Here is a 10,032-nt window from a genome sequence, read left to right on the forward strand (position 1 = left end):
TTTCAACCCAACTGCTCAGGCCCCAGAATCATCACGCTAGAATTCTTTCACTTTCCAACATTATCCTGCCACCTCCAAAGGTAACCAAAATTCACCGTCTCCATCTCTGTGACTCACTGATATTCTGGCATATGTGGGTTAGGCAATATTCTGAAGATATTTTGTGTACAGCACTCAAAAGTGTTTGGAAGTCATTCATTGTCCCGTCAGGTTATTAAGGCTGGGACTCCTATGAGTGATTAGTCTTGAGAGTAGAATCCTTAAAAATGGGATTAGAGCCCTTATAAATGGGATCCCAGGGGGCCTGTTAGTCTCTTCCACATATTAGACCTAAAAGAAGGCACCATTTCTGAGGAAGTGGGCCCTAATCTTGGACTTCCCAGATTCTAGAACTGTGAGCAACAGATTTCTGTTGTTCATAAGTAACCCAGCTCAGGGTAATTCATTATAGCAGTTCAAATGAAAACCCTGCATACATTAATGCTTTCTAATGAAAACCTGTGGGTTGAGTTTCCAGTGACGTATATGCTAAAGTCAGGAGCAGATTTTGCATATGGCACATCTTACTCCCACTGTTAATGATGGGTTTTATTTGGAAGCAGGGTCATTGCAGATGTGCCCATGCAATCAGCCAAGGTGAATCATTTTGGGGTAGGCTGGTCCCTCAAAGTGTAAAAGAAGCAGGAGTTGCGGGCGTGGGTACTTAATGCCTGCAGAGCAAGCAAGCAAGCAAGAGGACCTGTGTTCAGATCCCAGCACTCACATAAAAGCTGAGCATGCATGTGTGCATGCCTGTAACCCCAGCATGGTAGGGACAGGAAGATCCAGGGACTCACCAATCTAGACAATGAGTGAGCTCCAGATTCATGGAGAGACCCAGTCTCTGAAAATAAGGTGGTAGGAGGTGGAGGAAGGCACCCGGAGGTGGAGGAAGACACCCGGAGGTGGAGGAAGACACCCGGAGGTGGAGGAAGACACCCGGAGGTGGAGGAAGACACCCGGAGGTGGAGGAAGGCACCCGGAGGTGGAGGAAGACACCCGGAGGTGGAGGAAGGCACCCGGAGGTGGAGGAAGGCACCCGGAGGTGGAGGAAGGCACCCGGAGGTGGAGGAAGGCACCCGGAGGTGGAGGAAGACACCCGGAGGTGGCCTCCACACCACACTCATAGGGCAAAGCAACTGCACACACACACACACACACACACAGTGCACAGGCACATGCACATTATCACACACAGTGCACACGCACATGTCACACAGATACATAAAATACAAAGAGACACAGGGGAAAGTTCACATGGAGGGAGGGGCTGGAACCCTGCACTCATGAGCCAAGAAATTCAAGACTGACGGAGTGAAAGTCTACAGAGGGGGCAGGACCCTGGTGAACTCTGACCTCTGACCCCTAACTTGGAGTGGGGGAAAAGAAATTTCTGTCATTTTAAGCCCTTTCTTCCTCAGTGTTTTGTTCCCGCAGCCCTGATGCCCACTACTTGGGTAACATGGGAAGATGAAAACATCTCAAATGAAATCTACCTCAAAAATTATTGGTGGGAATACACAGACATACAATAAAGGACCCAGGGAAGTCTTAGTCTGTGAAGGCAAAATGATCTAAGCAAAATTCCCATGTTCCATCTGAACCAATGTCACCCCAACCCTTGGAACAAACATGACCTATTTGTTTCATCAAGCAGTGAAATTGCTCATTAAACTTTTGGTGTGTCATCTGGGATTAGAAGATCACATTATAGCAATGCCAGGGTGTGTTCTCCTTGTTGATTTTAGTGTCTGTGGTGCTTCTGAAAATACTTACTGGCAATGAAGTTACATCCGCCTCTCAGGACATCTCCGACCATCAACTGCACTAACTCAGACATGTCCATTGGTCACCAAGATTAATGGGATTGCCACCAGCAGCAGCCCTAGCTTCCTTGGAAGTGAAGATTGTCTTTTTTTTTTTTTTTTTTAGTGATATCAATGTTTGCGAGCCCTGGAAACGGCACCTGTGAACTTGCATTTACATGAGTGATTTTTTTTTTTTTACATGTGTTTTTAGGTTAAGCAGCACTTTGAAAGAAAATGTATCCAGATTTTAATTTACTAGAGCGGCAAATAGTAGGTCACAGACGGAACACAGCCTGGTATTTCTGAGCCTTCTGCTCCTTAGCTGGTATTGAGACACGGGGCTCAGTTCTCATCACCTGTAAAGTAAGAGTAGCCGTGAAGATTGGGACCATTACCACGGTCCTCTCATGCCCTAACATACTCTTGCCCACAGAGTTCACTCATACTCCTCTGCTGCGTATTTGTGCTGGCTAACTCTCACACTTGGTTTGTTTGTTTGTTTTGCTTTAAGACTGGGAGTCATACAGCCCAGGATAGCCTCAAATTGATTATGTATTAAAAGCCGCGGCTGGCCTCGAACTCCTGACCTCCACACCCTGCTCAGCTTTCATTCTTTTTTGCACCACTACATCTCTTCATAGCGTCTCAGTGCCCGTGCATGCTAAACAGGCCAGCTGGGTGCTGGCGCCTGGAGAAGGAAGCCCTGAAGCCGACTCCTATCACAGGTGCTTCTGCAGTTCAGGTTTACGTTGCACACTGCATACTGCAGGAGACAAGGGAAGCTGTGCTCCGAGCTGAGCTCCACCTGCTGCATCTCGGATCCCAGAATCCCAGTACCCGAAAGCAGCAGCATTTCCTGATGCCAGAGACGCCAGAGAGGCTAGCGGAGGCCTTGCTGTCTATCATGGGAAGCTACCAGGTTCTTCCGTTGCTTCCGGGAAGACTGGAAAGGAATATACTTATTTTTTGTGAGCTGACAGTACAAAAAAAAAAAAAAAAATCGTTCTAATTGCCCTTAATTTAATTTATTGTTTATTACTGCTATTCTTAGAACCTGGTGAACAACTTAAAAGCATATGAATGTAGGGAACTTGTAGAGCAAACAGACCAGCTATATCAGAATCCCAGTGGACTGCACTGGGGACATGACTTGGAGAATATGAGTACTTAGTGCACAGATGTGAGGACTTGGGTTCAAACCCTCAGAACCCACATAAAACGTCCCTGCCAGGTAGGGCAGGTGGAGACGACACGCTATCTGGGGCTATCAGAGAGGGACTGCCTCAAGGGAATAAGATGGAGACACCCGGTGTCTGCCTCTGAACTCTACGTGTACTGGTGCAATGGCGCCCCTCCCCCGCTATGTATTTACACGTACCAAACACACAGATTTATACGTACACACATACACACAGTTCTAATGGAAACTAGCAACACTTTGTCACAGAACAATGTAAGCCACTAGCTGGAGTTTGAACTGTTCAACTAAGTGGTTCGTTTCACAACCTGTTTCATGGTCAGCTTAATCTCCATTCAACATCTGCAACGTCATACCTCGTATCAAGGCTCCTGAGCCTTCTGGAATCCAAGCTCCCCGGCAATGAGACCCAGCCTCTGGCTGAGCCAGGTTCTCGGGGTCTTTAAGGAACTGAGTTTTTGTCATCTGCCCAGAAGCCAATCCTTATAAAACCTGCTGCTTCTTGTAGCAAGGACAAGATGCTCAGGAGGCTCAATCCTGCCAGTACCTGCTCCTTCCTCTTGAAACCCGGGAAGGGTTCACTTTGAAGCCCCGCAGCTGGAACCTAACGTGCCTGAGCCTTTCCTAGGGAATGTGGCAATGTGTCCGCACAGTTCTTTTGTTGCCGCCATTTGTTTTGAGACAGGACTGTGCTACGCAGCACCGACCGACCTGCTACTTGTGTAGCACAAATTAGCCTTGGACTCACAGCACGTGCACCTCCACACCTGCCTCACTTTGTTTTTTTATGAAGTAGTTTTTTTGACCAAAGAAAACAAAAACAAAACAGTATACTGTTTGGGGGGGGGTGGCTCAGAGGGTGACACTGCTTGCAAGCCTGAGGACATGAGTTCAAATCCTCGGTAGCCACACAAAAAGCCAAGAAGGCAAAGCTCCTAGTACCTTTTGAGCAACAAGCAAGGCTTCTAGCAGAAAACTGTGCCAAGGGTCACGCTAGAGATAAACCAGGCATCCAGGCTTCCAGACGGCGTTCAGGTAAGGTCAGTCCTCTGGGCCCAGGGACATACATTCCCCAGGTAAGGGCAGTTGGAGAGAAGGAAGTCTCGATGGGGGAGGAGAGGTCCCCACATCTCTGAGCTTTGGAAAAAGCTGCCAGGCCATGATAGACTACAACCTCTGACCAGCAAAACCTTCCAATAGGGAGTCCCTTAGTTATGTGCAGTTCAAACATGAAGCCTTGAGTTCGATCCCCAGTGCTCCCTGGGAAAACATGGTTTGGTGATGCTCCTGTAATCCCAGCACAGGGTAGGTTAGCGTAAGAAAACCCCAAGTCTCCCTGGCAGTCACCATAGCTGAATCAGCCAAGTGCCAGGTCCTAGTGAGAGGCCTTGTTAGAAGAAGGTGGATATCTCCTGAGGAGTCATACTTGAAGTTAACCTCTAAACTCCAATATACTTGAACACATCTGTACACATGCATGCTGTGAACACACAATATAAACATGCACAAATTTCTGAACCCCCACAAAAATTCCTCCATCCAAAGCCCAGAAAAGACTCTTTGAACAATCACCCTTCCCAGTGCTGGACAGGGCTGACAATTGTGATCCTGGGAGAGCAGATGGGGTGGGGGTGGGGGTGGGGGAGGGGGAGGGAGCAAGAAAGACAATTCCCCCAGCCCAGCAGGTACTTGGAAGAGTTACTGCTTCAACAGTGGGATAAAAAGGGCCCTAGATAAAGGCCAATCAAGGCCCCCTCAACAAAATTTTAAAAACTATGCTTGGAAAGAAAGTGCCTGAAGAATAGGTGTCTCAGAAAACGCATGCGTGTGTGTGTGTGTGTGCACACACACACACACACACACACACACACACACACACACACACACACACACACCCTCAAGAATATCCACAAGATAGAAAAATACTCAGTACCCAACATGGTAAATCTTACAAATCACATGCTACTGCATTTCATATTTAAGCCTGTAAAGACATAAAGAAAATAGAAATTTGAGCTGGAGTTGCAAAACACAGTATCTGAGGTTCCAGTCATTAGTTTTAAGGCACAATAGGTAAGATTAAGTTAAGAAACTATCATTATGGGCTCAGTGACAGAGTGCCTACCCAGCATGCACCAGGGTTCACTGTTCAGTCCCCAATATTTCAAACAAACGATTAAAGACAAAAACTATAAGCATGTGTCAGTCCATGGCATTCTGGTGCATGCTAGGCCTTGTATATGATGTTTCTTGCCTGAGAGTGCATTGCTAGTACTGGAGCTAGTGTGTGCACATCCCTTGGAAGTTCACACACAAGAAAAGCCACACTTCTATCAGCCTTGTTGCTCACTGAGCATTAGTAAACTCAGAAATAGAACACTGTAACTTTCAAAAAAAAACAAGCATTAAGATCCAGCTTTTGTTCTGGTTTGGTTTTTCGAAACAGGGTTTCTCTGTGTAACAACCCTGTGAACTCAATCTACCTGCCTGTCTCCCAAATGCTAGAATTTAGGAATTTAGGGCATGCACCTGGCTAAGACCCAGTTAGGTGTACGGTTTTTTCTCCCACCGCTGGTCTGGTCCCGCCGCCACGAAAGACCTACAAAATATGACATTTAAAATGGTTTAGGGTTTTCATGACAGTGAAACATAATTGCTCTTGGCAATACCACCTGCACCAGAAAGGAAGATGGACATTAAAGAAACTCGTTATGGAGTTTGCTTCCAATATGGCAAGACTAGCCATTTGGACAAGATACTGCTCTTGTCTGGACTGTTTGACTTTGTGATGTATAAACTGGACATGCAGGACCCACAGAAAAGTGACTGCTGATTCAAGATGGACATTGCTACAGAGTTCCTGCTTCATGGAAGAGTCTGCCAGACAGTCTACAGGACACAGAGAAAAGTGATTGACAAACTGCCAATACAAGAAGACAGTTTAAAGTTTCCTGCTTTGCTGAAGAGTCTGCCAGACACACTATGGCCTATGGGCTAAATACGAAAGATTACAGAAGAACTTCAGATGACTGACAAGGCAAGATGTCTCTGTCATTTCTAAAATTTATATATTAACCTTTTGTGGTCTTTGATGGAGTTGAAGACAAATAGTTATGGTTATAGTTTTCCTTAGTTAGGTTTAAAGATAAGTTACATATAGGACTTTAGATTCACAAATATAGGATAGATGATAGAACAGTTTCTTTTAGTCTTGCTAAATGTTAATGGACTAAATATTGTTAACTGTGATTCTTACTTGATAACTGTTGTGTTATATATTTTGCTATGTTAAGGTTAAAACCCTTTATATTTTAAACAAAAAAGAGGAGATGATGGGAGATGTCATTCTGTATATGTTTCTCATACTGATTTAAGAATAAAGCACTGTTGGCCAATAGGAAAGCAAGATAGGTGGGACTAGGAGACACGGAGAAAAGAGGAAGTAGTAGGGAGGGGTCAACATGGAGAGTCTGGAGAGAATAGACCCGCCAGCCGCCTCTGGCTGGTAAGACCACGTGGAAATACATAGAAATGGGTTAATAACACAGAGCTAGCCGATAAGAAACTAGTAACTGGCCAACAGAATTATATCATATACAGAGTTTCTGTGTGTTATTTGGGGCTGGCGCGGCGGCGGGACAAGACTCGGCAGTGGGCGGAAAAACTGTACTCTTTACAGAAACTATATGCTTCTCATAGATGAATAATTTAAATACTAATGTGCTGAAAAATTGAAGTAAAAGGAAGGTAAAATATATCATGCAAATGCAAAAAATACCTATCAGGGAAAGATTTCAAAGCAAAGAACATTACTAGGAATAAGAAAGGCAACTTAATAATGATGAAAAGATCAAATTAATGTGAATTATTTGACAATACTAAACATTAATGAACCAATAACAGAACCTCAAAACACATAAAACAAAAAGATATCTCACTGACAGAAAGGAAGCAAAATGAACTAGAATATAGAAGAACAGAAGTTACAAGTTATATCTTTGAAACAGGTACACAAGGAACACTTCCCATATGGAATTTATGGATCATTAAACAAGAATAATTAAGAGAAATAAAATTATATAAATGTTTCCTAACTACATGCAATTAAAATAGATTTTTTTAAAAAAGGGAAAGATCTTTGGGGATTTCCAAATATTTGGACGCTAAATAGCACACATTTAAATAACATGAGCTAAAAACAAAACCAAAGGGAAATCATGAAGGGCTTTGAATTGAATGAAAAAAAGAAATAATATATTAGAATCTGTGGGGATGCAAAGCATTAAAATGTCAGTATAGAAAAGTTCTCAACTCATACTTTATGGGGAGAAAATAAAACATAAAAAATAACAAAATACCTAAACCTGTAACACACAAAATCACAGAAAGATAATGACAGCAATGTGACTTGAGGAAAATCATTGACAAGTAAGTGTCCCTCTAAACTGACCCAAATAAACAGGAAGACAAGCTTAAAGAGAAGACCCATGAGAGATCTTACATGTTTAAAGGAATATGAACAATTTCACATGAATAAATTAATCAACTTAATAAGAGTCACACAACAGCTTATCTTAAAATACAAGTAAACCTAAGTCTACTTGTTAATTCTGAATTTGCAATTAAAAAAAAAAAAAATCCAGGGTCAGTGAGAGCACTCAGCTAATAAAGGCACCTGGGAATCTAAGTTTAATTCCCAGGACCCATGTCTGGAAGAACAGACTCCCTCACGTTGTCCTCCAACCTACACACACATACACCCCAATGTAATTGTGAATATTTCAGGCTCCAATTGGCTTCACTAGGGAATTACATTTAACAATGTAGTTCAAATTCCCTCAAAAAATTAAAGATGAAGGAACATTTTTAACTTATGCAATTACATCAGCATGACCAAAATGAGAAAGCCTGGCCAGTTTAAAGGTTAATTAAGAAGCAACATACACTGTAATAAGTCGGGGTCAGACCAATTAGGAGTCTACAGAAATAATTAAAATGAAAAGGACTTAACTACAATACTGTAATTATCTTTCTGCCAGAGGAATTTACCCCATGTGTGTACAATCCCTTCTGATAAAGGGTATCGTGGATAAGTAAGAATCTGGGAAAACGAATTGGCTAATGGATGTTTATTCGGGGAGAAATCACTTACACCAGAAACAGATGGCCGCCAGCAAGTTCCCGTCCCATGCCCCAGGATGCTGTCTCCAACTTGGAAGCAAGAGAGTGCTGGGGTCTGGGACCCCAGGTCACACCCCCACCCATCCCCATGCCCCAATGGGCATGGTCAGTGCAACAGATGCAGGCAGAGAGGCTCTCTCTCTACAAGAGGGCTTGTTGAGACACTGGGGGAGTGGAGGGAGATGGATTGGGCAGTAGTGGGGGCCTGACCCGATGGTTCACTGAGTTCAAGTCCAGCCAGGTTACGCAAGACTCAGTCTCAAAGCAACAGTAACAAGGACCTTTCAGAGGAAACCAGAACCGAGAGACTTAGCAAAGGTGAATGAGGGTAGTGTCAGCCAGTGCGGCAACAAAAACTAAAACGGATGGTGGTGTTGGCGAATTGAAGAGCCAAGGCACACACTCAGGATCATAAAAAGTTTGGAGAAAGAATAGTTTATGACAGTCTGACTCAGTGAGCTCTTTGTGTCAAATACTCGGGAGCCGGAACTCAGGCAAGTAGGAGACTCCACTCAACCTCCAGCAAGCACATTGTGGCTATTAAACACAGTGGCATACTCAAAAGACAACTAGCAAGTCGTTCACATTTAGGCTGTTAAAAAGAAAAAGTTCTATTATAAAAAAATACATTGGTAGTGGGCTTGTCCTCGGTATTTCTCCACTTGACCAAGCGCTGCTCATCAGCCTTGACCGAGAACCGTGCCTTCGATAAGATGCAGAGCTCTGATGGAGAGATATTTGAAGTTGATGCAGAAACTGCCAAACAATCTGAGACCATCAAGACCATGCTGGAAGATTTGGGAATGGATGAGGGAGATGATGATCCTGTTCATTCACCAAATGCAGCAATTCTAAAAATGTCATTGAGTAGTGCACCCATCACAAGGATGACCCTCCTCCTCCTGAGGATGAGGAGGACAAAGAAAAGTGGACAGATGATATTCCTGTTTGGGACCAAGCATTCCTGAAAGCTGACCAAGGAACACTTTTGGAACTTATTCTGGCTGCAAGCCACTTGATGTCACATGCAAGACCGTGGCCAATATGATTAAGGGGGAAACTCCTGAGGAGATTTGTAAACCCTTCAATATCAAAACCGCCTTCACTGGAGAGGAAGAGGCCCAGGTACGCAAAGAGAAGCAGTGGTGTGAAGAGAAGTGAGGTACTGTGCCTGACACGGTAACACTGCAAGGGTTGTTCCCAATGCTGGCTGCCCTGCTCTGTTTGTAACTGTTAATATTAGAGCACGTAGACAAACACAGCCTTGTCCTCCCTGCATGTGCACTTGCAGTACAGATCTGACCTATGGCTGACTTTCTTCTATGAGCAGAAGTTTTTGTTTTTTTTTTTTTTCCTTCACTCTGAATAAAACTGAACTTTAGGTTCTCTGTGGAAAAATAAAAAATACATTATAATACTATCATTATACTTGTGATCCAATGTGTCAGAAGTGGCTGCTCCAACTTGGCATCCCTATATGAAGTCAAATGAAAAAAATCCACACACTGCAGTCTCCAAAAGTTTCCCAGAGGGCCTCTCCAGGCCCTGCATCTGCCGCAAAACACTCTGGAAAACCAGAACGGCTAGTTTTATCTGAGAGGGCAGCTAAGGCAAGGGCCTCACTCGTTGTGGATGGGCCAGCCAAGCCAGGAGGTCATACTAAGCCTAGGTCCTGATACGCACAGCCCACAGTCCACTGCATTTGATGGCACACAGGCTTGAGAATGGCTTCTGGGAGTCACACGGGTCCTGGTGATGGAACTCAGGTCACTGGGCTTGTCAACACATGCCTCTACCTGCTGAGCC

Source organism: Phodopus roborovskii, unplaced genomic scaffold, assembly GCF_943737965.1.
Source record: "Phodopus roborovskii unplaced genomic scaffold, PHOROB, whole genome shotgun sequence".
Lineage (NCBI taxonomy): Eukaryota > Metazoa > Chordata > Mammalia > Rodentia > Cricetidae > Phodopus > Phodopus roborovskii.